Genomic DNA, 12,483 nt, shown 5'->3' with positions numbered 1-12,483 from the left:
CTTTGAAGTTTGGGGCAGCCAGCTAGGTGTCACCTCCCCTGCTGGGAGGGAGCCAGCGGGTCTGGTTTTCCCCCAACTAGATTGCTTCTGCCATGGTGCTTGTCACCTTATACCTGATGGATGGGCCATCAGCACAGCTTGAAGCCAGGGACTCTCCGGGGCAGATTAGGCTCAGGCTCATTAGCATATCAAAAGAGCCATCCAGCATTTAGGCTGGTGCTCTCTCTCTGCTGAGAACAGACTGCAGACCTCCTACACAATCAACCCAGATTCTATCGATCTGAAGCGCAATCGATGCAAGGAATCGAGTGCGATCGCTTTTTCTTCACGGGCGGTTACAGGACGCGCCTGCGGCCCCGCAACCGTCCGTGACAGCCCCCCCTGGGGAGAAGGCAGATAGACATTCATCAGCAAGATGTGTGTCGTTGCCGCTAACCTGCGAGATCTGATCTAGTTCCCCGTTGGCGTTCTGGGGTCGGCTGCCCGCTCCGTGTCGGCCAACCTGGCTGACGGGTCTCGGGTTGCCGGTGCGGCGGGAAAACCTATTGGAGCCTGTGGCTCGGTTCCCCTGGACTGGTCGCGGTCTGCTACCCTCAGGGTTGACCCGACATGGACCGTTCTGGACAGGGCGTTTGCGCCACTGCAGTCGGACGTGGTGTCTGCCGGGACTGCTGACAACGGGCAGTGGGTTGGTTAGGTCAACAGCCAGCCCACGCAGGGTTCCCCTGCTAAGTGGCTGTGGACCTAAGGGAACCCCGCGGGAATCCCTGGACCTTCCCAGCTCCTGACAGACGGCACATGCTCTGCAGTAGTTTGCTACATCCCTGTTCATCCGGGGCCAATAAAACTGGTTCCGAATACCGGCAAGTGTCTTGCGGACCCCTGAGTGCCCTGTCAGAGGATTACCATGTGCGGATTTCAGCACATGTCCCCTGAACGCACTCGGGTCCACAAGCCATTTGGTATTCGCGTGGGATCTACCTGTAGGGGGCTGTACAGACTCACTGTACAGTCTCCCACCTTCCCAGTACACCTTGAAAGCGGCCCCGTCTGCGAGGGGCTCAGCGGCTTGCTGCTTGAGCACCGCCAGGCTTGGGTCACTTTGTAGTGCGGCTGAGAATACGGCGCTGTCAGTTTCAGCCAACTGGCTCATGTCACACGAGGCCAGCGGCTGAAAGGTCTCATCCCTGCGGTCAGAGGAGGGGGAGAAGGCCGGAACCCCCTCCACCTGTTCTGAGCTCGGGTTCTGAGCAGTGCAGCTGCGCGGTACTGCTAGCACAGGTACACTGTCAGAATGGCACAGACGGACATTACTCAAATCATCATTGCATGCAGTAATGAAATTGACAGGTATAGACATTTTTTCATTACAGACAGGTTGTACAGTAAACTCAGGTACAGTTACAGCATCATCACAACAGACAGTCTGTACATCAAACTCAGGTGCCTTTGAAGCAGGCACTATTGAACCTGGTACCCTTGAACTGGGCACATTCAACCCGCCTCCCCCTGGTGCTCCCCCAAGTGTATAAAGTACCTGGTGGTGGGTGGAGAGTCCGTCTCCTTCCGTGAGCGACAAGGCGGTCGTGGCAGGTTCATAGTAGGACACAAGCTTGCCCAAATCAGTCCCCAGCAACACAGGGACTGTGAGATCCTTCATAACCCCAACAACCCTTTCGGGGACCCCTCCTCCCCAATCCAGCTTCACTCTCGCGTGGGCTATGTGAAAAAGGGTGCCCTCTACTCCAGTAAGGGCAAGGGATCGGCTGGGGCTGATGCTCTCCTTTGGCACAAGGTGTGAGTGAACTAACGTAATGTCAGCTCCGGTGTCTCGGAATCCGGTGACAACTTTACCGTTCACTCTAACAAGTTGCTGCTGGTCGGTTCGGTCGCGGATTTCCTTTCCGCGGGCAAACAGGACAAAATCTGATGATCCAGGCTGTGGTTCGCTGGCGGGTTGCCTCTGCTGTGGGTGAGGTACAGGTGATGCAGATGATCCAGGTGCTGGTGGTGTCTGTCTCCGCTTCGGACAGTCGAATTTCATGTGTCCGGGCTGGCGGCAGTAGTGACAGGTGACCTCTCCAGGGGCTGCAGGCCTGGGTGCAGCAGCTGTGCTGGATGGCCTCTGTGGCTGACGGCTCACAGGGGCAGGAGAGTCTGCCGAGGTATTGGGCTGACCTCCTCTCCAGCTGGATGGGACAGTTCTGCGGGTATCAGCCACCCGAGTAGTTGCAAAAGTCTCAGCAAGGTCTGCAGCGACAGTGGCTGAAGCCGGCCTGCGTTCTAACACAAACTGTCGTACATCAGCAGGGCAAATGTTCAGAAATTGTTCCAGGACTATCAAGTCCCCCAGGACATCATAAGACCCTTTGGTAAGGCCTAGAGTCCACTGGCGGAGTGTGGTGAGCAAGCTGCTGACCACATCTCGGTACGAATCAGAAGACTTTTTCTGCCAGGCCCTGAACTTTTTGCGATAGGCTTCTGGCGTCAGCTGGTACTTAGTAATGATAGCATCTTTTATAGCATCATAATCATTATCCTTTTCCGCAGGCAATTCTGCGAAAGCATCAAGCGCTTTGTAGCGCAGCAAAGGTGTCAGATGTCTGGCCCACTGGTCTTGGGACAGACGATACTGACGGCATGCTTTTTCAAAAGACCGCAAAAACAAGTCAATGTCTGTGTCTTTTTCAATATTAGCAAATTTAAATTTTGCACTTACGGGTGCTGCAGCTCCTTCAGCAGGGAGGCTGGGCGGTGAACTCCGGCTGGCCTGTTGAACCTTTGCCATGTTTAGCTCATGTTGTCGTTTCTCCCGCGCCTCTGCAGATTGGCGCTCCCGTTCTCGCTCAGCGGCATCCCTCTCCGCGTGGCGTTCCTCAGCCGCCTTGCGTTCTGCAGATTGGCGCTCCTCACGCATGTACTGCAGGTACTTATCCAGGTCAGTGTCCATCAGCTTTCGTAATGCCTGCTGCATTAGCGGATCAGTACAACCGGATAGTCCAGTACTGGCCGGTTCCAGGCGAGTACTTTCAGAAACTCTGGGATTGGGGTCCATACTGACAGTCTCTGGCGTAACTGTTGCAACAGGGCCCGCAGGATGCTCAACCTCTGTACGCCTAGGATCTTCAGCCTCTGGTTCCCCTCGATTGTCAGATGGGCTGGTATCCACCTCAGCGGACACTCCCGCCTCCCGCAGTTGCTGGGTATCCCATCTGGACAAGTCTGCTATCAGGTCCTGTTGTTTCCTGCGGCCGACGTCAATGCCTCTCGCTTGGCAAAGATTTTGCAGGTCCGACAGGCACATGTTCTGGTAGTTCCCGGACATTTCCATGCCAAATAAAATAAAACTTTTGGGGAGGGGTACTGGCTACACAGTCTCTCTGTATATATAAAAAATATATTGCCTTCCAGCTACACCAACGAATTAGTTCGTTTCTCGATAGCACTAGCGCTATCTTAGATACTTTCAGCACAACACAGGTCCCAACCGCTGCCTAACACTGTCACAGGAGCCCTAGTGGCTGACCGCACTTAGCCTTCTAAACGGTGCCAGCGCACAGATCGTGCGATCTCTGGTCGCAGTCAATGCGCAGGAACCGTTAAGAATTAGCCGCAGACAACTCAGAAGGGAGCCTGTGAGACACGGGTGATTACAACTTCACCCACTGGTTCAGAGTAAACTGCCACCACCGCGGTTACCATGGGACCGTGGAGCCCACTAACTGACTGACTAGTCCTGCGAATAAAACGGTTAAACACACGGTATTCTGTCTAGCCAACAACAAACAAACAGTAGCGTATCTTCAGAGACCCGGGATCAGTTCTGTGTGTGCTGATAAGCAGGGTAGCGGACAGTGAATGACTTGGAGAAAGTCGTTTATTCACGCAATATAAATAATTAATATATACAGACAATTATTAAAATCAACAATTATTAAAACAGTAATAGCCAGTATAAAAAATAAAAGAAGGGAGAAAAATACTTAGTTCCTGGAAAGATGTCCTTTTTGTGGGAAAAACAGAGTTCTGGGTTTCAATCAAAGTTCAGAGTTCAGACCAGGTGGATGCCAGCATATCCTCAAGCTGGCACCGATGAGTTCAAGATGTTTTCAGGGTGGAGGACACTGAGTTTGGCTCCTCTGTCATTCTTATGCCCCTGATTCAGTAGGAGGGAGTGAGGGCGGGGAGCCACACACCCCCTTAGAAGATGAGATGAGCCCTCCCCTTGTCCTGGGGACTAGAAATCATAGCTACCCATATATGGGCTCTATCTCACAGAACCGTACAGGTCAGGGCAGATTTATTAACATTTTCAGGTCTGTCTCGATTTACCCAGCGCCCTGATACCAGACATGAGGGGTGGGACCCCTGTGGTATCATCAGGGCACTTTCAAACTGCCAACTAGATTGCTTCTGCCATGGTGCTTGTCACCTTATACCTGATGGATGGGCCATCAGCACAGCTTGAAGCCAGGGACTCTCCGGGGCAGATTAGGCTCAGGCTCATTAGCATATCAAAAGAGCCATCCAGCATTTAGGCTGGTGCTCTCTCTCTGCTGAGAACAGACTGCAGACCTCCTACACAATCAACCCAGATTCTATCGATCTGAAGCGCAATCGATGCAGGGAATCGAGTGCGATCGCTTTTTCTTCACGGGCGGTTACAGGACGCGCCTGCGGCCCCGCAACCGTCCGTGACACGTGGGATGGAAGGTCTCACTTACCAAGAAAGGTTAGATAAACTGGGTTTATTTAGTCTAGAGAAAAGACGCCTTAGAGGAGATCTAATTAACATGTATAAATACATCAGAGGGCAATATAATAGCTTGGCGGATGAGCTTTTTGTCCCTAGGCCTTCTCAAAGGACTAGAGGACATGATCTGCGCATGGAGGAAAAACATTTTAGCCACTTATTTAGGAAAGGGTTCTTTACAGTAAGAGTGATTAAGATGTGGAATGCATTGCCACAGGAAGTCGTTATGGCAAACTCTATACCTGCATTTAAAGGGGGTTTAGATGCTTTCCTTGGGTTGAATGACATCCATGGCTACAATTACTAGGTAAGGCCTAATGATGTTGATCTAGGGATTTTATCTGCTTGCCATCTGGAGTCGGGAAGGAATTTTTCCCTTTTGGGGCCAATCTGACCATGCCTTGTAAGGGTTTTTTCGCCTTCCTCTGGATCAACAGGGATATGTGAGGGAGCAGGCTGGAGTTGTACTTTGTACTGGTTGAACTCGATGGACGTATGTCTTTTTTCAACCAAAATAACTATGTAACTATGTAACACACACACACACACTATGTTGCTACCAGGGGAGGACTGGGACCTTTTGGCCTGGGGGGAAACACAGACTAGGGGGTAGAGTTGGGCCGAACGGTTCGCCGGCGAACGTGGTTCGCGCGAACGTAGGTGGTTCGCGTGCGGGTACCGCACGCGAACCTTTTGCGGAAGAAGTTCGGTTCGCCCCATAATGCACTGAGGGTCAACTTTGACCCTCTACATCACAGTCAGCAGGCCCAGTGTAGCCAATTAGGCTACACTAGCCCCTGGAGCCCCACCCCCCCTTATATAAGGCAGGCAGCGGCGGCCATTACGGCCACTCGTGTGCCTGCATTAGTGAGAGTAGGGCGAGCTGCTGCAGTCTCTCATATAGGGAAAGATTAGTTAGGCTTAACTTCTTCCTGGCTGCATACCTGTTCTGTTCAGTGAGCCCTCAGCCCACTGCATACCTGTACTGTGATCCTGCCACTGCATACCTGTTCAGGGATCCTGCCACTGCATACCTGTTCTGTTCAGTGAGCCCTCAGCCCACTGCATACCTGTACTGTGATCCTGCCACTCCATACCTGTTCAGTGATCCTGCCACTGCATACCTGTTCTGTTCAGTGAGCCCTCAGCCCACTGCATACCTGTACTGTGATCCTGCCACTCCATACCTGTTCAGTGATCCTGCCACTGCATACCTGTTCAGTGATCCTGCCACTGCATACCTGTTCTGTGAACCCGCCACTGTATACCTGTTCTGTTCAGTGGACCCGCCACTGTATACCTGTTCTGTGAACCCGCCACTGTATACCTGTTCTGTTCAGTGGACCCGCCACTGTATACCTGTTCTGTTCAGTGGACCCGCCACTGTATACCTGTTCTGTTCAGTGGACCCGCCACTGTATACCTGTTCAGTGAACCCGCCACTGCATACCTGTTGTGTTCAGTGAACCTGCCACTGCATACCTGTTCTGTGAACCCGCCACTGTATACCTGTTCTGTTCAGTGGACCTGCCACTGTATACCTGTTCAGTGAACCCGCCACTGTATACCTGTTCTGTTCAGTGGACCCGCCACTGTATACCTGTTTAGTGAACACGCCACTGCATACCTATTGTGTTCAGTGATCCTGCCACTGCATACCTGTTCTGTGAACCCGCCACTGTATACCTGTTCTGTTCAGTGGACCCGCCACTGTATACCTGTTTAGTGAACACGCCACTGCATACCTATTGTGTTCAGTGATCCTGCCACTGCATACCTGTTCTGTGAACCCGCCACTGTATACCTGTTCTGTTCAGTGGACCCTATGGGCCGACCATATGGGCTGTAAAGCCACCAAAACCTGCACTCTCGCCATGGTGCGCACCAGTCCAGCACGGCCGTCACTACACAAACAGCTGTTTGCGGTGCGTTACACGGTGAGTTTGGTGTGTCAGTGTGAAGCAGTACCTTAATTACACTACCTGATTGATGTATACACATGCAAGATGTTTTAAAGCACTTTAGGCCTGTCATTTAGCATTCAATGTGATTTCTGCCCTTAAAACGCTGCTTTGCGTCAAATCCAGATTTTTCCCGGGGACTTTTGGCGTGTATCCCACTCCGCCATGCCCCCCTCCAGGTGTTAGACCCCTTGAAACATCTTTTCCATCACTTTTGTGGCCAGCATAATTATTTTTTTTTTTCAAAGTTCGCATCCCCATTGAAGTCTATTGCGGTTCGCGAACTTTAACGCGAACCGAACATTCCGCGAAAGTTCGCGAACCCGGTTCGCGAACCTAAAATCGGAGGTTCGGCCCAACTCTACTAGGGGGGCACAATACATTTTGAAGGACAACGGCCGGGGTTTCCGTCTTGTCTATAATTCGTGGTTATCGCACGCCATGATTATCGCACCTGACAACCACATTGGCCTTAGATTTCCCAACATCTCAGATTTATACATTCAACCAATTTCCACTCCAAATTTTTTATCCGATTCGCTAATATCAAAACAGTTAGTCGATCGGTTGTCAAGTCAACAGAATAATGGCCACTGTGATTCCCTCAAGGCCAATCCCCCCCCCTCCCCCACACACACATACACCTACCTACAGTGGGTTGCAACAGTATTCGGCCCACTTGGAGTTTTCCACATTTTGTTACATTACTGCCACAAATATGAATCAATTTTATTGGAATTACACATGAAAGACCAATACAAAGTGATGTACACGTGAGAAGTGGAATGAAAATCATACATGATTCCAAACATTTTTTACAAATAAATAACTGCAAAGTGGTGTGTGCATAATTATTTGGCCCCCTTTGATCTGAGTGCAGTCAGTTGCCTATAGACATTGTCTGATGAATGCTAATGACTAAATAGAGTGCACCTGCGTGTAATCTAATGTCAGTACAAATACAGCTGCTCTGTGAGGGCTTTAGAGGTTGTCTAAGAGAATATTGGGAGCAACAACACCATGAAGTCCAAAGAACACACCAGACAGGTCAGGGATAAAGTTATTGAGAAATTTAAAGCAGGCTTAGGCTACAAAAAGATTTCCAAAGCCTTGAACATCCCACGGAGCACTGTTCAAGCGATCATTCAAAAATGGAAGGAGTATGGCACAACTGGAAACCTACCAAGACAAGGCCATCCACCTAAACTCACAGGCCGAACAAGGAGAGCGCTGATCAAAAATGCAGTCAAGAGGCCCATGGTGACTCAGGACGAGCTGCAGAGATCTACAGCTCAGGTGGGAGACTCTGTCCATAGGACAACTATTAGTCATGCACTGTACAAAGTTGGCCTTTATGGAAGAGTGGCAAGAAGAAAGGCATTGTTAACAGAAAGCATAAGAAGTCCCGTTTGCAATTTGCCACAAGCCATGTAGGGGACACAGCAACCATGTGGAAGAAGGTGCTCTGGTCAGATGAGACCAAAATGGAACTTTTTGGCCAAAATGCAAAACGCTACGTGTGGCGGAAAGCTAACACTGCACATCACTCTGAACACACCATCCCCACTGTCAAATATGGTGGTGGCAGCATCATGCTTGGGGGGTGCATCTCTTCAGCAGGGACAGGGAAGCTGGTCAGAGTTGATGGGAAGATGGATGGAGCCAAATACAGGGCAAACTTGGAAGAAAACCTCTTGGATACTGCAAAAGACTAGAGACTGGGGCGGAGGTTCACCTTCCAGCAGGACAATGACCCTAAACATAAAGCCAGGGCAACAATGGAAGGGTTTAAAACAAAACATATCTATGTGTTAGAATAGCCCAGTCAAAGTCCAGATCTAAATCCAATCGAGAATCTGTGGCAAGATCTGAAAACTGCTGTTCACAAACGCTGTCCATCTAATCTGACTGAGCTGGAGCTGTTTTGTAAAGAAGAATGGGCAAGGATTTCAGTCTCTAGATGTGCAAAGCTGGTAGAGACATACCCTAAAAGACTGGCAGCTGTAATTGCAGCAAAAGGTGGTTCTACAAAGTATTGACTCAGGGGGCCGAATAATTACACACACCCCACTTTGCAGTTATTTATTTGTAAAAAATGTTTGAAATGATGTATGATTTTCGTTCCACTTCTCACGTGTACACCACTTTGTATTGGTCTTTCACGTGGACTTCCAATAAAATTGATGCATGTTTATGGCAGTAATGTGACAGAATGTGGAAAACTTCAAGGGGGCCGAATACTTTTGCAAACCACTGTATGTCCTCCCCTTCACCACCATCTCTACTAATCCTTGTTTTCACTACCTTATAGTGTGTCTGAGCCCTTATGCAGAGAAATAAATGAGGCTTGAAAACCTGAAAGAGAGGGAAGAAGATATTTGCCTCACCAGGATTGCACATTTATTTAGCTTTCCTGTATAACAAGAAGACACAAACACCCAGCACTAGGGGTAGAGGGAAACAAAGGTGAATGAAGGAGGCTGGTGCACACCAAGAGTGCTTCAGAGCGCTTTTCAAATTTACAGCGACTTGAAAAGCGCTGGGCTAATGTTAACCTCTGAGGGTGTTCCCACAGCAGCGTTGTGATTTTTTAAAATCGCAAACATGCTGCAGGTAGCATTTATTGGAGCGATTCTTTCAAAAATCGCTTCACAAAGTCGCATTCGCAAATTGCTAGCGATTGCTATTGCGATTTTGTCATGCACTAGCTCAGAGAGAGGAGGAGTGGAGTGAGACTGAGATTAGCCAGAGATGGAGCAGAGAGCTAATCTGTATTTCAGTCACACATTACACAGAGGCTAGTTGCCGGTAATAGGATATGACTGCTGTCCCTGCCAGTCTCTCACACAAGTTAGAAAGCAGCCCTCCTTGAGTCTAGGGACTGTCAAATCTTCTCAACCTGTTTAACACCTTATCTGCACATGCAGTCATTTTAACAATGGGGAGAGACCAGACAAGATTTTTTTTCCCACGGACGCTCCTCTGCATCATGCCGTGTATATTTACCAGCTTGCCTGCCCTCTAATTGCACTTTTATCAGCTAGCCTAGTGTTTGAAATTGCCTTACAACAAACCTGAATACACCAGACACAGGACCAGCCCTAAATCACTGAATAAAAGGCGGCCTAGGGGGCAGTCCATGCCTGGCTGCTACACTCAGTCTCTACATCCACGCAGTTACCAGTAGCAGAGAGAGAGAGGAACTGAATGAATCAGTGAATCAGTTAAGAGTGAAGAGTCAGGACTCAGGAGCTGATGCTGTATTCAGATGGATCCCTGAGTGAGCTGGAACTGAGTGAGCTAGGACGAGTGACTCATTAATTACTGTGGTTCTTTGAATCATTGAGCTGCAGGGGCAAATCCAGGACTTTCAAGGGGGGGATTCCTGATAGGTCTCTTTTGGCAAGCCGCACACTACCGCGCATGCGTTTGCCCACAAAATCCACATGATGCACAGCATTTCTCCACAAAATACACACAATGCGCAGTGTTTCCCTACAAAATACACATGATGCTGTAGTGTTTCGCCAAAATATATATAATGTGGCAGTGATTAAGTAGCCAGATAACCCCCCTTTATTATGGATAACGAAATTACACCACACATGATGCTGTAGTGTTTCGCCAAAATATATATAATGTGGCAGTGATTAAGTAGCCAGATAACCCCCCTTTATTATGGATAACGAAATTACACCACCCCTCTTTAGTATAGGTGACCAGATGACCCCCATTTATCACACAGGTAGCCAGGTGAGGCCCCCCCCAGTTAGGATAGGTAACCACATGATCCCCATTTATAGTATATAGCCAGATGACTCCCCGTTCAGTACATATAATCAGATCCCCCTGCATATAGCCAGTATATATAGTCAAATCCCCCCTGTATATATAGTTAGGTGAACCCCCCCTCTCTCCCTCTCACATATGGTGGATCATGGAATGGCTGGCTGGCTGGCTTCCAAACATCCCCCCCCCCCCCCCCGCCTCTCAATGAGCCCTGGCTGCACTTGCCTTATCCAGACTCCAGCTCATCCAGCAGCAGTACTTCTCTCTCCATGGACTCATACTCTGATGTCCAATGGCCTTCAGGGAGAGGAGCGCGGCCGCTGCGGCTGGATGGCGTGGTGACATCACGTTAGAGCCAGGATGAAAGGTAGCCAACTAGCCATGGAAACCTGGGACGCCATCACCACAGCCGAGAAAGGTAATGTATCTCTGCGCCGGCCCACTAGTACTCCCGCTCTCATACCACCAGTCAGAGAGACTCTCCCCCAGGGGCGTAACTAGAAATCACTGGGCCCCCCTGCGAAAATGAGGATGGGGCCCTCCCCATAGGCACCAAATAATCGTAATGGGGCAGCGTTTCACTATAAAATAATCCTAATGCAGCAATGTTTCACCAGAAATGAATCGTAAAATGGGCAGCATTTCACTAGAAATTAATCATAAATTGAGCAGCATTTCACCAGAAATTCATCGTAAATTAAGCAGCATTTCACCATAAAATAATCGTAAATTGGGCAGCATTTCACCAGAAATTAATTGTAAATTGGGCAGCATTTACCTATAAAATAATCGTAAAGTGGGCAGCATTTCATCATAAAATAATCGTAAAGTGGGCAGCAGTCACCAGAAAATAATCGTAATGTGGGCAGCAGTCATCAGCAAATAATCGTAATGTGGGCAGCAGTCATCAGAAAATAATCGTAATGTGGGCAGCAGCCATCAGAAAATAATTGTAATGTGGGCAGCAGCCATCAGAAAATAATTGTAATGTGGGCAGTAGTCACCAGAAAATAATCGTAAAGTGGGCAGCAGACACAAGAAAATCGTAATGTGGTCAGCAGTAACCAGAAAATCGCAATGTGGGCAGCAGTTACCAGAAAATCGCAATGTGGGCAGCAGGCACAAGAAAATCGCAATGTGGGCAGCAGGCACCAGAAAATAATCGTAAAGTGGGCAGCAGGCACCAGAAAATCGCAATGTGGGCAGCAGGCACCAGAAAAGCGCAATGTGGGCAGCAGGCACCAGAGAATCGCAATGTGGGCAGCAGTCACCAGAAAATCGCGATGTGGGCAGCAGGCACCAGAAAATCGCAATGTGGGCAGCAGGCACCAGAGAATCGCAATGTGGGCAGCAGACACCAGAAAAAAAAATGTACCTGTGAAAAAAAACCAAATCACTAATATGGGCAGCAGTCACCAGAAAATAATCGTAAAGTGGGCAGCAGACACAAGAAAATCGTAATGTGGGCAGCAGTAACCAGAAAATCGCAATGTGGGCAGCAGTTACCAGAAAATCGCAATGTGGGCAGCAGGCACAAGAAAATCGCAATGTGGGCAGCAGGCACCAGAAAATAATCGTAAAGTGGGCAGCAGTCATCAGAAAATAATCGCAATGTGGGCAGCAGGCACAAGAAAATCGCAATGTGGGCAGCAGGCACCAGAAAATAATCGTAATGTGGGCAGCAGACACCAGAAAATAATTGTAATGTGGGCAGCAGTCATCAGAAAATAATCGTAATGTGGGCAGCAGCCAGCAGTCATCAGAACATAATAGAAATGTGGGCAGCAGTCACCAGAAAATCGCAATGTGGGCAGCAGGCACCAGAAAATCGCAATGTGGGCAGCAAGCACCAGAAAATCGCAATGTGGGCAGCAGGCACCAGAGAATCGCAATGTGGGCAGCAGGCACCAGAAAATCGCAATGTGGGCAGCAGACACCAGAAAATTGCAATGTGGGCAGCAGTTACCAGAAAATCGCAAT

This window comes from Hyperolius riggenbachi, chromosome 8, assembly GCF_040937935.1.
Source record: "Hyperolius riggenbachi isolate aHypRig1 chromosome 8, aHypRig1.pri, whole genome shotgun sequence".
NCBI lineage: Eukaryota > Metazoa > Chordata > Amphibia > Anura > Hyperoliidae > Hyperolius > Hyperolius riggenbachi.
Note: the sequence above shows the minus strand (reverse complement) of the source record.